The sequence below is a fragment of the Mustelus asterias genome, chromosome 10, assembly GCF_964213995.1.
Source record: "Mustelus asterias chromosome 10, sMusAst1.hap1.1, whole genome shotgun sequence".
Taxonomy (NCBI): domain Eukaryota; kingdom Metazoa; phylum Chordata; class Chondrichthyes; order Carcharhiniformes; family Triakidae; genus Mustelus; species Mustelus asterias.
The window spans coordinates 124,455,081-124,467,170 of NC_135810.1; the positions used below are offsets into that span (position 1 = coordinate 124,455,081).

The following is a 12,090-nucleotide window of genomic DNA, read 5'->3' on the forward strand; positions in this document are numbered from 1 at the left end:
AATTCCAAGCAGTGCATTCCAGACCTGAACCACACATGGTGTGAAAAAGTTTTTTTCTCACATCATTTTATTCTGAGCCGTCTCATTCTTGATCCTATTGCAAGTGGGAACAATGTCTCCCTATCTACTCTGTCCAACCCCCTCATGATTTTGAACATCTCTATCAAATCTCCTCTTAGCCTTCTCTCCAAGAAGAATAGTTCCAATCTATCCTCATAACTGAAGGTTTTCATTCCTGGAACCATTCTTGTAAATCTCCTCTGCGCACTCTCCAATGCATTCACATCCTCCCTATAGTGTGGCACCCAAACTGTAAACAGTATTACAGCTGAGGTGCAACTAATGTCTTGAATCAGTTCAGCATAACCTGCTTGCTCCTATACTCTATGCTCCTAATATAGCAGCCCAGAATACTAAAAGTAAAAAGATAATTTATTAGTCACAAGTAAGGCTTACATTAACACCGCAATGAAGTTACTGTGAAATTCCCCTAGTCGCCACAGTCCGGCGTCTGTTCAGGTCAATGCACCTAACCAGCACGTCTTTCCGACTGTGGGAGGAAACCGGAGCACCCGGAGGAAACCCACGCAGACACGGGGAGAACATGCAAACTCCACACAGACAATGACCCAAGCCGGGAATCAAACCTGGGTCTCTGGCAGCAGTGCTAACCGCTGTACCACCGTGCTGCCTCAATATGCTTTTTAACTGCTCTGTCCTGCCAACTTCAGTGATCTCTGTGCATATATACCCGGAACCCCTGCTCCTGCACTCTTTTAAGAACATTACCCCTTATTTTATACTTTCCATGTTCTTCCTACCAAAATGCATCACTTCAGACTTTTCCACATTGAACTTCATCTGTCACCTACCTGCCCATTCCACCGACTTGTCTATGCCCTTTTAAAGTTCTGTACTGTCCTCATCACAGTTTACAAAGCTCCCAAATTTTGTGTCATCCACAAACTTTGAAATTGTCCCCTGCACGCCAAGATCTAGATAATTAATATACATCAGAAAAAGCAACAATCCCAATATCAACCCTTGGGAACACCACGACAAACCTCTCTCCTGTCCAAAAGATCTCCACTGACCATTACTCTCTGCTTCCTATTATTCAGCTAATTTTGCATCCACGTTGCTACTAAAGTAAAGTTAATTTATTAGTCACAAGTAAGGCTTAAATTAACACTGCAATGAAGTTACTGTGAAATTCCCCTTATTGCCCCTTATTCCATGAGCTATAACTTATTTCCCCCAAGTCTGTTGTGTGGCACTGCATCAAATACCTTCCGAAAGTCCATGTACACCACTTTAAGACATGTCCAGACATGAAGATTAGTTCAGGGTCATGCAGCACCATGTGTGTAGGCAAGAAAGAAAAGGTCACAGAGGTAAACAGCACAGGAAAAGGGCCCTTCGGCCCATCATGTCTGCACCAATCAAAGACAAACCACGTAACTATCTTAATCCCATTTTCCAGCACTTGGCCCATAACCTTGTATGCCAGTGTCCTTTCACATCCCCTTTTTGCTCTCCTAATTTCCTTTTTAAGTTCCCTCTTGCACATGGTATACTCCTCTGGGGTTTCTGCTGTTTTGAGCCCTCGATATCTGCCGTAAGCCTCCCTTTTTCTCTTTATCCAATGCTGTATATCCCTCGATATCCAAGGTTCACTGCATTTGTTGAATTCTCCTTATCTCCTTCTTGATTGTGTCCCACTGTTCTGCTACCAGTCCATTCTGTTTTAAAGTGATCATTTCAGATTTATACTTCTTAGGGATTAGATCAGAAACTCCAAGGAATATTATGAAGTTAGTCCAGATCCCAACTTTATTTTATTTTGGCATTAGGGCGAACAGAAGGTTTTTTGCTCCAAATTCTATTGACCCACTAGGAAGCTTTTATTAAAACAAACTTTATTTAACAACACAGTTAAAATATAACAAAAAGAATTAGCATAACCTTTACCAATTGAAATACTTAAACATGACAAGTTACAATTCTTAACAGCTATCTATTTCTATGGTTCCAATTTAAGCAATATCTCCACAGACATAAATCCCTCTTCAGAATCAGTTAACACAAAAAAACATAGAGGCTCAGGAAGGTGGTATGTTTCCAGCCATTTACCCCTCTGGACAAAGATACACAAATCCAAAGTCAAAATATTGTGGATGCTGGAATCTGAAACAAAAACAGAAAATGCTGGAAAATCTCAGCACATCTGACAGCATCTGTGGAGAGAGAAATAGAACTGTTCTGATGAACAGTCATCCAGACTTGATCTCAAAAATCTATCTTCAAACTGCAGAACTTAAGGGAAAGAGGCTTATTTTCTGGCAGATCCCAGTCTCCAAATCCAGAGAGACAGAGTTACTTCTCTCTAATAATTCCTGGCAGCATCTGTCCTGGTTTCTCTTTGTAAGCCTAGTCCTGCCCAGTCACATGACTTTTTCTGTCAATCAAACATGCTCCACTCTGAAAAACCCGAGGGGAAAACACAAAAATAACAACACTGCATGACCCTGATTAAAATAAACATTCCATCAATTAGGATCAATTATGCTTCTGCAGCATCAACATGTAGGCTGCTGGTTATAGACAAAGCGGCACCAATACAGAGAACTGAATCCGAGAAAAAAATCCTGCTCAAGAAACATGACACAAATACATTTCTTAAAGGCACAGTATCGTCACATACTCAATAAGTCCATTGCATGACAGACCTTTCATCATCTCAGGACACCCAAAGTACTTTATAGTTCAAATATCTTTGGTGTATAATCGCTGTAATATTGTAGGAAACATGGCAGGTAATTTTCACACAGCAATCTCCCACAAATGACAATATAAAAAGGTCTTTTAAAAAAGTGCTCTTTTGGCATTTAAACATGAGCCAAAATAGTGGTGAACAATATTTGAATAGTTCCAATTTTACATCCATCCTGGGGGCTAGATTGGGGGAGGGGGTGAGTGGGTGGGGGAGGGGTGGGCGCATAGAATCCTGAGTTCAATGTTTCATCTGTAAACAGTGCAGTGCTCTCTCAATAGTCAGCCTGGAGCAAGTGCTACCCACAGTGGGTACTTTGAATAGAATTTGTTCGCTCTGAGCTCCCTTTATAGAATTTCCTGGAGAATGAAACAATGTTAGAAATTCACAACAGATAATTCTAGTTTCTCTGCAACATTTTTTCATTACCTTGATTTTGATGTGATTTGATTTATTATTGTCACATGTATTAGTATACGGTGAAAAGTATTGTTTCTTGCGCGCTATACAGACAAAGCATACCGTTCATAGAGAAGGAAAGGAGAGAGTGCAGAATGTAGTGTTACAGTCATAGCTAGAGTCTAGAGAAAGATCAACTTGATGCAAGGTAGGTCCATTCAAAAGTCTGACAGCAGCAGGGAAGAAACTGTTCTTGAGTCGGTTGGTACGTGACCTCAGACTTTTGTATCTTTTTCCCAAAGGAAGAAGGTGGAAGAGAGAATGTCCGGGGTGCGTGGGGTCCTTAATTATGCTGGCTGCTTTGCCGAGGCAGCGGGAAATATAGACAGAGTCAATGGATGGGAGGCTGGTTTGCGTGATGGATTGGGCTACATTTACGACATTTTGTAGTTCGTTGCGATCTTGGGCAGAGCAGGAGCCCAGACCAAGCTGTGATACAACCAGAAAGAATGCTTTCTATGGTGCATCTGTAAAAGTTGGTGAGAGTCGTAGCTGACTTGCCGAATCTCCCTAGTCTTCTGAGAAAGTAGAGGCGTTGATGGGCTTTCTTGACCGTAGTGTCGGCATGGGGGGCCCAGGACAGGTTGTTGGTGATCTGGACACCTAAAAACCTGAAGCTCTCGACCCTTTCTACTTCATCCCCGTTGATGTAGACAGGGGCATGTTCTCCTTTATGCTTCCTGAAGTTGATGACAATCTCCTTCGTTTGTTGACATTGAGGGAGAGATTATTGTTGCCGCACCAGTTCACCAGATTCTCTATCTCATTCCTGTACTCTGTCTCGTCATTGTTTGAAATCCGACCCACTACGGTGGTGTCGTCAGCAAACTTGAAAATCGAATTGGAGGGGAAATAGGCCACACAGTCATAGGTGTATAAGGAGTATAGTATGGGTGCTGAGAACACAGCCTTGTGGGGCACCGGTGTTGAGAATGATCGTGGAGGAGGTGTTGTTGCCTATCCTTACTGATTGTGGTCTGTGAATTAGGAAGTTCAGGATCCAGTCGCAGAGGGAGGTGCCGAGGCCCAGGCCACAGAGTTTTGAGATGAGTTTCGTGGGAATAATAGTGTTGAAGGCTGAGCTGTAGTCAATAAATAGGAGTCTGGCACAGGTGTCCTTGTTATCTAGGTGTTCCAGGGTTGAGTGCAGAACCAGGGAGATGGCATCTGCTGTGGACCTGTTGCGTCAGTAGGCAAACTGTAGTGGATCCAGGTAGTCCAGGAGGTTGGAACTGATTTGTGCCATGACTAATCTTTCGAAGCACTTCATAGTGATGTTCCCTACCTGTTCCCTACAGCTGTAAATCCCCATCCCACACACACTCCCTTTTGTGGAGAATGATACACGACTATCAAATACACAGAAAAAGGCCATTCTGCCCAACAGCTGCATGCTGGTGTTTACGCTGCACTCAAGCCTCCTCTCGTACTTCCTTATCTAACTATTGGCTTTAGCCTGGATTCTTTTTTCCCTCAGCCACTTTTTAACTGGCTTTCCCTTAAATGCATCGACATGTTTCACTTCAACCTCTCTCCGTGGTAATAAATTCCACTTTTTCACAAATCTGGGTAAGGAAATTGCTTCTGGATCCTAGTTTGAATATCTTGCTTATTTACTTTGTTTCTGAATCGATGCTCACTAACTCTGCTCTACCCACCAAGTGGAACAACTGTGTCTACTATATATTTCAAAAACCTTCAGAATTTTAAAACCCTCTATGGTCCTTTTCGAGTCAAGAGAGACGCAGCCTGTGTATCCTTTCCCAGTGGACACACAGTAGGCTGCTCTGCCCCACCCCAGCAGACAGGAGCAATTTCCATGGAAGTTCGAGGCTACAGTTTTTGCAGTCCCAGTTAGGCTGCATGAGGCAGAAATGTTCTGCTTTTATCTCCTGCCGAAAGGGAACGGAGATATTTTCTTACAAGCCCGGGTAGCCGTGGTGAGGGTGAGTGGGCAGTGTCTGAGATATATGTGTGTCCACTCTTGCACATCAGTCTGGAATTACTAGTTCTGTATTTCCCGAGTGACAGGAAAACCTCTATGGGAATGCCCAAACTGGAAAAGCAATTTCTAAAAATGCACAGAAGTGTAAACCTATCAATACAGCTCAAAAACTAGTTAGCTGCCCAATATATCATTTTCCAGAATTAGAAAGGTTTCACCATTTGTCTTTTTTACTGCCTGCTGGATCTGCATGCTTCCCTTCAGTGACTGGTATACGAGGTCACCCAGGTCTCATTGCACACCCCCCTCTCTTAATTTATAACCATTCAGATAATAATCTGCCTTCCTGTTTTTGCTACCAAAGTGGATAACCTCACATCTAACCACATTATACTGCATCTGTCATTCTTTTGCCCACTCACTCAACTTGTCCAAATCACACTGAAGCATCTCTGCATCCTCCTCACAGCTCACCGTCCCACCCAACTTTGTGTCATCTGCAAATTTGGAGATATTACATTTAGTTCCCTTATTTAAATCATTAATATATATATAATGAATAGCTGGGGTTCCAGCACTGATCCCTGCAGTACCCCACTAGTCAATGCCTGCCATTTGGAAAGCCTTCTGAAAGTCTAAATAAACCATATCCACTGGTTCAAAGAATTTCGGTATATTGTCAAGCATGATTTCCCATTTCATAAATCCATGCTGCGTCTATCCGATCCTGCCATTGTTTGTCGAGTGCTCTGCTTTTAAAGTTTTGATAATGAACTCTAGCATTTTCCGCCACCTACCAAGCAGTAGGCTGACTTGTCTATAATTCTATCTCCCTTTTTCAATAGTGGGGTTACATTAGCCACCCTCCAATCTGTAATAACTGTTCCAGAGTCTGTTGGATTTTCGAAGATGACCACCAATGTATCCACTATTTCTCGGGCCACTTCCTGAAGTACTCTGGGATGTTGATTATCAGGCCCTGGGGATTTATGGGCCTTCAATCCCATCAATTTCCCCAAACATATTTTCTCTACTAATACTGATTTCTTTCCATCTCACTAAATCCTGTGTTTGCCAACATTTCTGGTACATTATTTGTATCCTCCTTTGTGAAGGCAGAGCCAAAGTATGTATTTAGTTGGTCAGCCATTTATTTGTTCCCCATCATACATTTCCCTGCTTCTGACTCTATAGGACCTACATTTGTCTTCGCCAAACTTTTTCTCTTCACATACCTATAGAAACTTTTAATCAGTTTTATGTCTCCTCAAGCCGGAGGTGGATTTACAATTAAACACATTTTGCCCAGGCACAAGGCTCTGACCAATGGGGAGCCTTAGGCTGGCTGGTTGTTTTGAGGCACCAATCAGAGCCTGAGAGCTCTGAATTTGCTGATAGGCTGATTTGTATTTCCTGAGCCTATCAGCAACCAATTCAGAGCTACATCAGGCATTGGTTGGTGGAGACCTCTTAGAGCAGGAAAACAGTGTGTGTGATCACTGTTTGGTGATTTTGGAGGAGAGAGCAGCAGTGATGAGGATCTCTCAAAATAGGTTTTTAAACAGCAGCAGCTCAGGTTTCTGACCAGGGCTGAGGAGGCCAGATAGCCAGGCAGGCAACCTAAGCCAACAGCGAGGTCATGAGCTTATTATCTTAGTGGATGTGAGCTTGCAAGGGCTAAGCAAAGAGGGCAGGCACTGGCCAGCATTCGAGAACGAGTGGGGCGACTTGAACCCCATACATACTGAGGAGAGTTGGTGGGCAACCTTAGTATAAAAATAGACAACCCAATTTGTGACCAGGGCCAGGTCTCTAAGGAGGGAAGAGCAGCCTGAGTCAACACTGAGCTTGCTTTGGGTGCATGGAGGCACCGGTGGTTGTTGAGGGGCAACTCAACCAGGCCAGCAGCAAGATTGATAGGACTGATGGGAAACAAACCAAGAGCGAGGTAAGGAGGCTAGCAAGGCAGTAGGCGAGGCAGCCAGTGACTGAGTGAGCCAGCATATTTCCTGAGGTTGTTGTCAAGCACAGGGGAGGTGCAAGGTCCAAGGAGGCATTGGTGGTGGTTGAGGGGAGAGCAGGGTAACTTGACCAGGTCAGCAGCCCCAGGACTGAGGAAGGCTGGTGGGCATTGTACCGAGGGCGAAGTGAAGAGGCCAGCCAGGCAGCAGGTGAAGCAGCCAGTGAGTCAGCAGAACAGAGAGGTCGTTGAGTGAGCAGCAGCAACTTGAACCCCAGGGCTGAGGAGGCCAAAGAAAGCCTGCTCTTACTGAAAGTTCATTTGTTAAAATCAAGAAAGATCAATGAATATGAAGCAAGACTATCAATCTGGCAGTCAAAAGCACAAAAAATTGAAGATGAGGCTAGGCAAAGAGACAGTTTGTTATTTTACTTTACAAAGTTGGATGGGACAGTGGCTGGCACTGCTGCCTTACAGTGCCAGGGACCCCGGTTCAATTCCGGCCTCAGGTGACTGTGTGGAGTCTGCACATTCTCCCCGTGTCTGCGTGGGTTTCCTCCGGGTGCTCCCGTTTCCTCTCACAGTCTGAAAAATGTGCTGGTTAGGTGAATTGGCTATGCGAAATTCTCCCTCATTGTGCCCGAACAGGCGCTGGAGTGTGGCAACTAAGTGATTGTCATAATAATTTCATTGTAGTATTAATGTAAGTCTATTTGTGACACTTATTAATAAACTTAAAAACTGAAGTATTGAGCAGTGCACAAACTACACGTTCATCCTCAGCTATCAGAAGCATGGGTAAATTATCCGTTGACTTCGACTTGCCCATTTCCGGAGATACCATGTTGCCTGAAAAAGTTAAACAAGAAGTGAACTTTGAAATGGGAATAGAATTATAAGATACTGCTCAAGCTCATTCTTCTGCCGCTGAAATGATGGAAGAAACCTACCCTGAAGACATTGCCTTATGGCCAAAATCTGTTCCACTGGGTATGAATGATAAACTAGAGAACGTGTAACATGGAAAATTTAAGAGTTTGAGGTTCCAGGCCAAAAGTAGTTCTGAAGTCTTCATGAATCCCATTTTCTGAGGGTGAAGAGAAATGGCATGACAGAAAGGAGAAATTGGTTGATTTTGTTTTCCAGACATCTCTAAAGCAGTCTACAGTTACATTTGCAAATTATTCCCTGATCCTAGTAAAGGTAAACGTATTTGTCGATGGGTATTCTAACTGGAGCAAGGTTGGAAGAGATCTTGCTGATTATGAAATTTCCAAAAGTCATCTTAAGACTGTACACACATTCGTTCAAAATCATCTGGATAAATTGATTGTGTTATTGGCTCAGTTTGAAAAGGAGTGTTGTTATTGAGGAAAGTGTGGAGATGTGTTGCTGCCCCAGTCAAACTGCTGCCTTCACACTTCCTTTAAGGAGACATGATGCATCATGGGTGTCATGTTAAAGAGGTAATTTTTTAACCTCACCTCTTGAATTTGACGCACTTCTCAAAGAGCATTTGAAAAGTTATCAATACCGTGGCTCAGGGAAGACCACCAACATTTTAATACACAGAACCTACGATGACTTCATCGCTATAATGGCAGCAGCTGAGTGGAAGCAGAGACACTAACATTCATAAATACAGGTCCTTCTGGTGATAAGTGTATAAGATGCAGGAAGTTATTTTTTGATGAAACGAGAGACAATTAAATCACTTTAAAAGGGAAAGAGAAGATCATCATTGAGACTGTCAATGTTATTGTGACACAGTAATGGTGCAACTGTAGAGTACATAGACACAAACGTTTCTGAAGATGAAGTGAAACAATTAATTTCATCGATAATGATGAGCTCTGTGCTTCGAGATCACCAACTGATGGTACAAACTTGTACGTGATGGTGTGCGGGGAACTTTTCAAAATGTGGAAACCAGTCTGAATTTTTTTTTAAACAATACCTATCACAAATGCTTCTGATGAACATTCTTTCTCTGTACTGAACAGAGTTAAAAATGATGTGAAGTACGATGAGTCAGGAACATCTGACAAGTTCAACAATGCTGATGATTGAAAATGCATCCTGACAGGATGTTACGTGATGATGATCATAGAATCCCTACAGTGCAGAAGGAGGCCATTCGGCCCATCGATGTCTACACTGGCCACAATCCCACCCAGGCCCTATTCCCATGACCCCACATATTTACCCCGCTAATCCCCCTGACACTAGTGTTAATTTAGAGTGGTCAATCCACCTAACCCACACATCTTTGGATGATAATAATTTTGTAAAAAGTGCAAAAGATCTATCTAAATTTCAATGGATGGCAAACAACTGATGAAGCAAAAAAATGTGTCCCTATTCCATATTCTCCTTTAAATTTTGTTTTCCAAATGGGGCCACTATTTGCTGGTCTGATAACATGGAGGTCACATAGACAGTTATAACTAGTGAATAACCAACATCCCCATCACTCTCAATACTGGCCTTCAGAAAATCTCTGTTGGACAATGAACAGAATCCTGCCAGACAGTTGCCAGCAAAGCCACTGATATTGGACTTGGACTCACTGGACTCCACTTGGAGTTTTTAAAAATTCATTTGTGGGACATGGGCGTCGCTGGCTGTGCCAGCATTTATTGCCCATCCCTAGTTACCTTTGGAGGGCAGTTGAGAGTCAACCACATTGCTGTGGCGCATGTAGGCCAGACCAGGTAAGGACAGCAGATTTCCTTCCCTAAAGGACATTAGCGAACCAGATGGGATTTTCCGACAATCGACAATGGTTTTACAATGATTCCTAATTCCAGATTTTTTTTTATTGAATTCAATTTTCACCAACTGCCACGGCAGGATTCAAATTTGGGTCTCCCAGAACATTAGCTGAGTGTCTGGATTAATAGTCTAGCGATATTATCACTTGGCCATTGCCTCCTGCACTGGATCATTCTGTCTTGCATTGGCCTGTGCTGGAGTCATCTCATTGACTGATTTCTCCATCTCGTTGCTCATTGGCCGGTTTCATGTTTGCTCACTTCAAGGCACACATCACAATATTGACTATTTTGACCGTCACGCTGACAACAGGTAAGCTTGGATTTCAATTCATCAATTACAGGCTTCTTTTCATTAGTTAAAAAGCACTAAAGCAGTGATTTGTCATTTGTGTATCTTTTTGTGGCTTGCAATTAATCAATTACTGGAATGCTTAACAGAAGTTATAAAGCACTGAAGCAGTGATTTCTCTACTTTTCTGTATTTCTGGAGCTTGCATTGTGTGAGGTCAGGAGGGCAATGATGTAATTTGGGGAAGGGACTGACATCACAGGGAGGTCTCTGGCATAGAGGCAGAGCACTGGGTCCCCAACAGTGGCAGCCCACCTCTGCCACAAGCTTACTCCTGCACTGTATTTTCTCTTCTTAATCAATCCGTTTGTCCTTCTCTGTTGAATTGTAAACTGCTTCCAATCCTCAGGTCTGTTGTTTTTCTTGGCCAATTTGTACGCCTCTCCCTTGGATCTAATACTATTTCTAATTTCCCCCGAAAGCCATGGTTTGACCACCTTTCCAGTTTTACTTTTGCGCGTAACTGTTGCAGTTCACACATGTGCTCCTTGAATGTTTGCCATTGTCTCTGCACCGTCATCCCTTTACATTTCCCAATCTATCATAGCCAACTCACACCTCATATCATCGCAGTTTCCTTTATTTAGAATCAGCACCCTAGTCTCAGAATCAACTATGTCACTCGCCATCTTGATGAAAATCGTGTTATGGCTGTTCATCCCCAAGGGGCCTCATACAACTAGATTCCCAATTATTCCCTTCTCATTACACAATACCTAGGATGGTCTGTTCTCCCAACGTATTGGTCCAGAAAACCATATCGTACACACTCCAGGAATTCCTCCTCTATTGTACTATGACTAACTTTACCCACCCAATCTATTTGCAGATTAAATTAGCCATAATTACAGATGTCCCTTTATTGCATGCATCTAAATTTCCTGTTTAATGCCATTTGGTATTGCTATGCATTTTGGTAGATTGAACCAGGGCAGGACTTACTCAGTTAATGGTAGGGTGTTGGGGAGAGTTATAGAACAAAGAGATCTATGCGACACGTTCATTTCTCCATGGAAGTGGAGTCACAGGTGGACAGGGTGGCGAACACATTCGGCATGCTTGGTTTCATTGGTCAGAACATTGACCACAGGGGTTGGGACATCTTGTTGAAGTTGTACAAGACATTGTTTAGGCCACACTTGGAATACTGTGTACAGTTCTGGTCACCCTATTATAGAAAGAATTAAACTAGAAAGTGTGCAGAAAAGATTTACTAGGATGCTACTGGGACTTGATGGATTGAGTTATAAGGAGAGGCTGGATAGACTGGGACTTTTTCCCTGGACGTAGGAGGCTGAGGGGTGATCTTATAGAGGTCTATAAAATAATGAGGGGTACAGATCAGCCAGATAATCAATATCTTTTCCCAAAGGTAGGAGACATCGGTTTAAGGGAAGAGGGGAGAGATACGAAAGGGTTCAGAGGGGCAAGTTTTTCACAGAGGGTGGTGAGTGTCTGGAACGAGCTGCCAGAGGTAGTAGTAGAGGCGGGTACAATTTTGTCTTTTAAAAAGCAGTTAGACAGTTACATGGGTACGATGGGTATAGAGGGATGTGGGCCAAATGCGGGCAATTGAGACTTGCTTAGTGGTTAAAAAAAAAAAGGGCTGCATGGACAGGTTGGGCTGAAGGGCCTGTTTCCATATTGTAAACCTCTATGACTCTAATGCCATTCTCAACATCAGCACTATAGTTTTGGGGATCCATATACAAGCCCCACTAATATTTCCTGACATTCAGACAAATTCCTATTCATGTTGCTGCTGTTTTTTTTATTCCATGAGCTGTAACTGTGCTCACAATTCTGTTGTACGGCACTGTGTCAAGT

General features: G+C 43.0%; 1 protein-coding gene across 1 annotated transcript in view; it reads right to left on the minus strand.

Moving 5' to 3' along the window:
• The window catches only part of LOC144499965 (interleukin-1 receptor type 2-like), a 1,647,203-nt gene that overhangs the window by 376,172 nt on the left and 1,258,941 nt on the right, over nucleotides 1-12,090 (minus strand). The window lies entirely within an intron of this gene.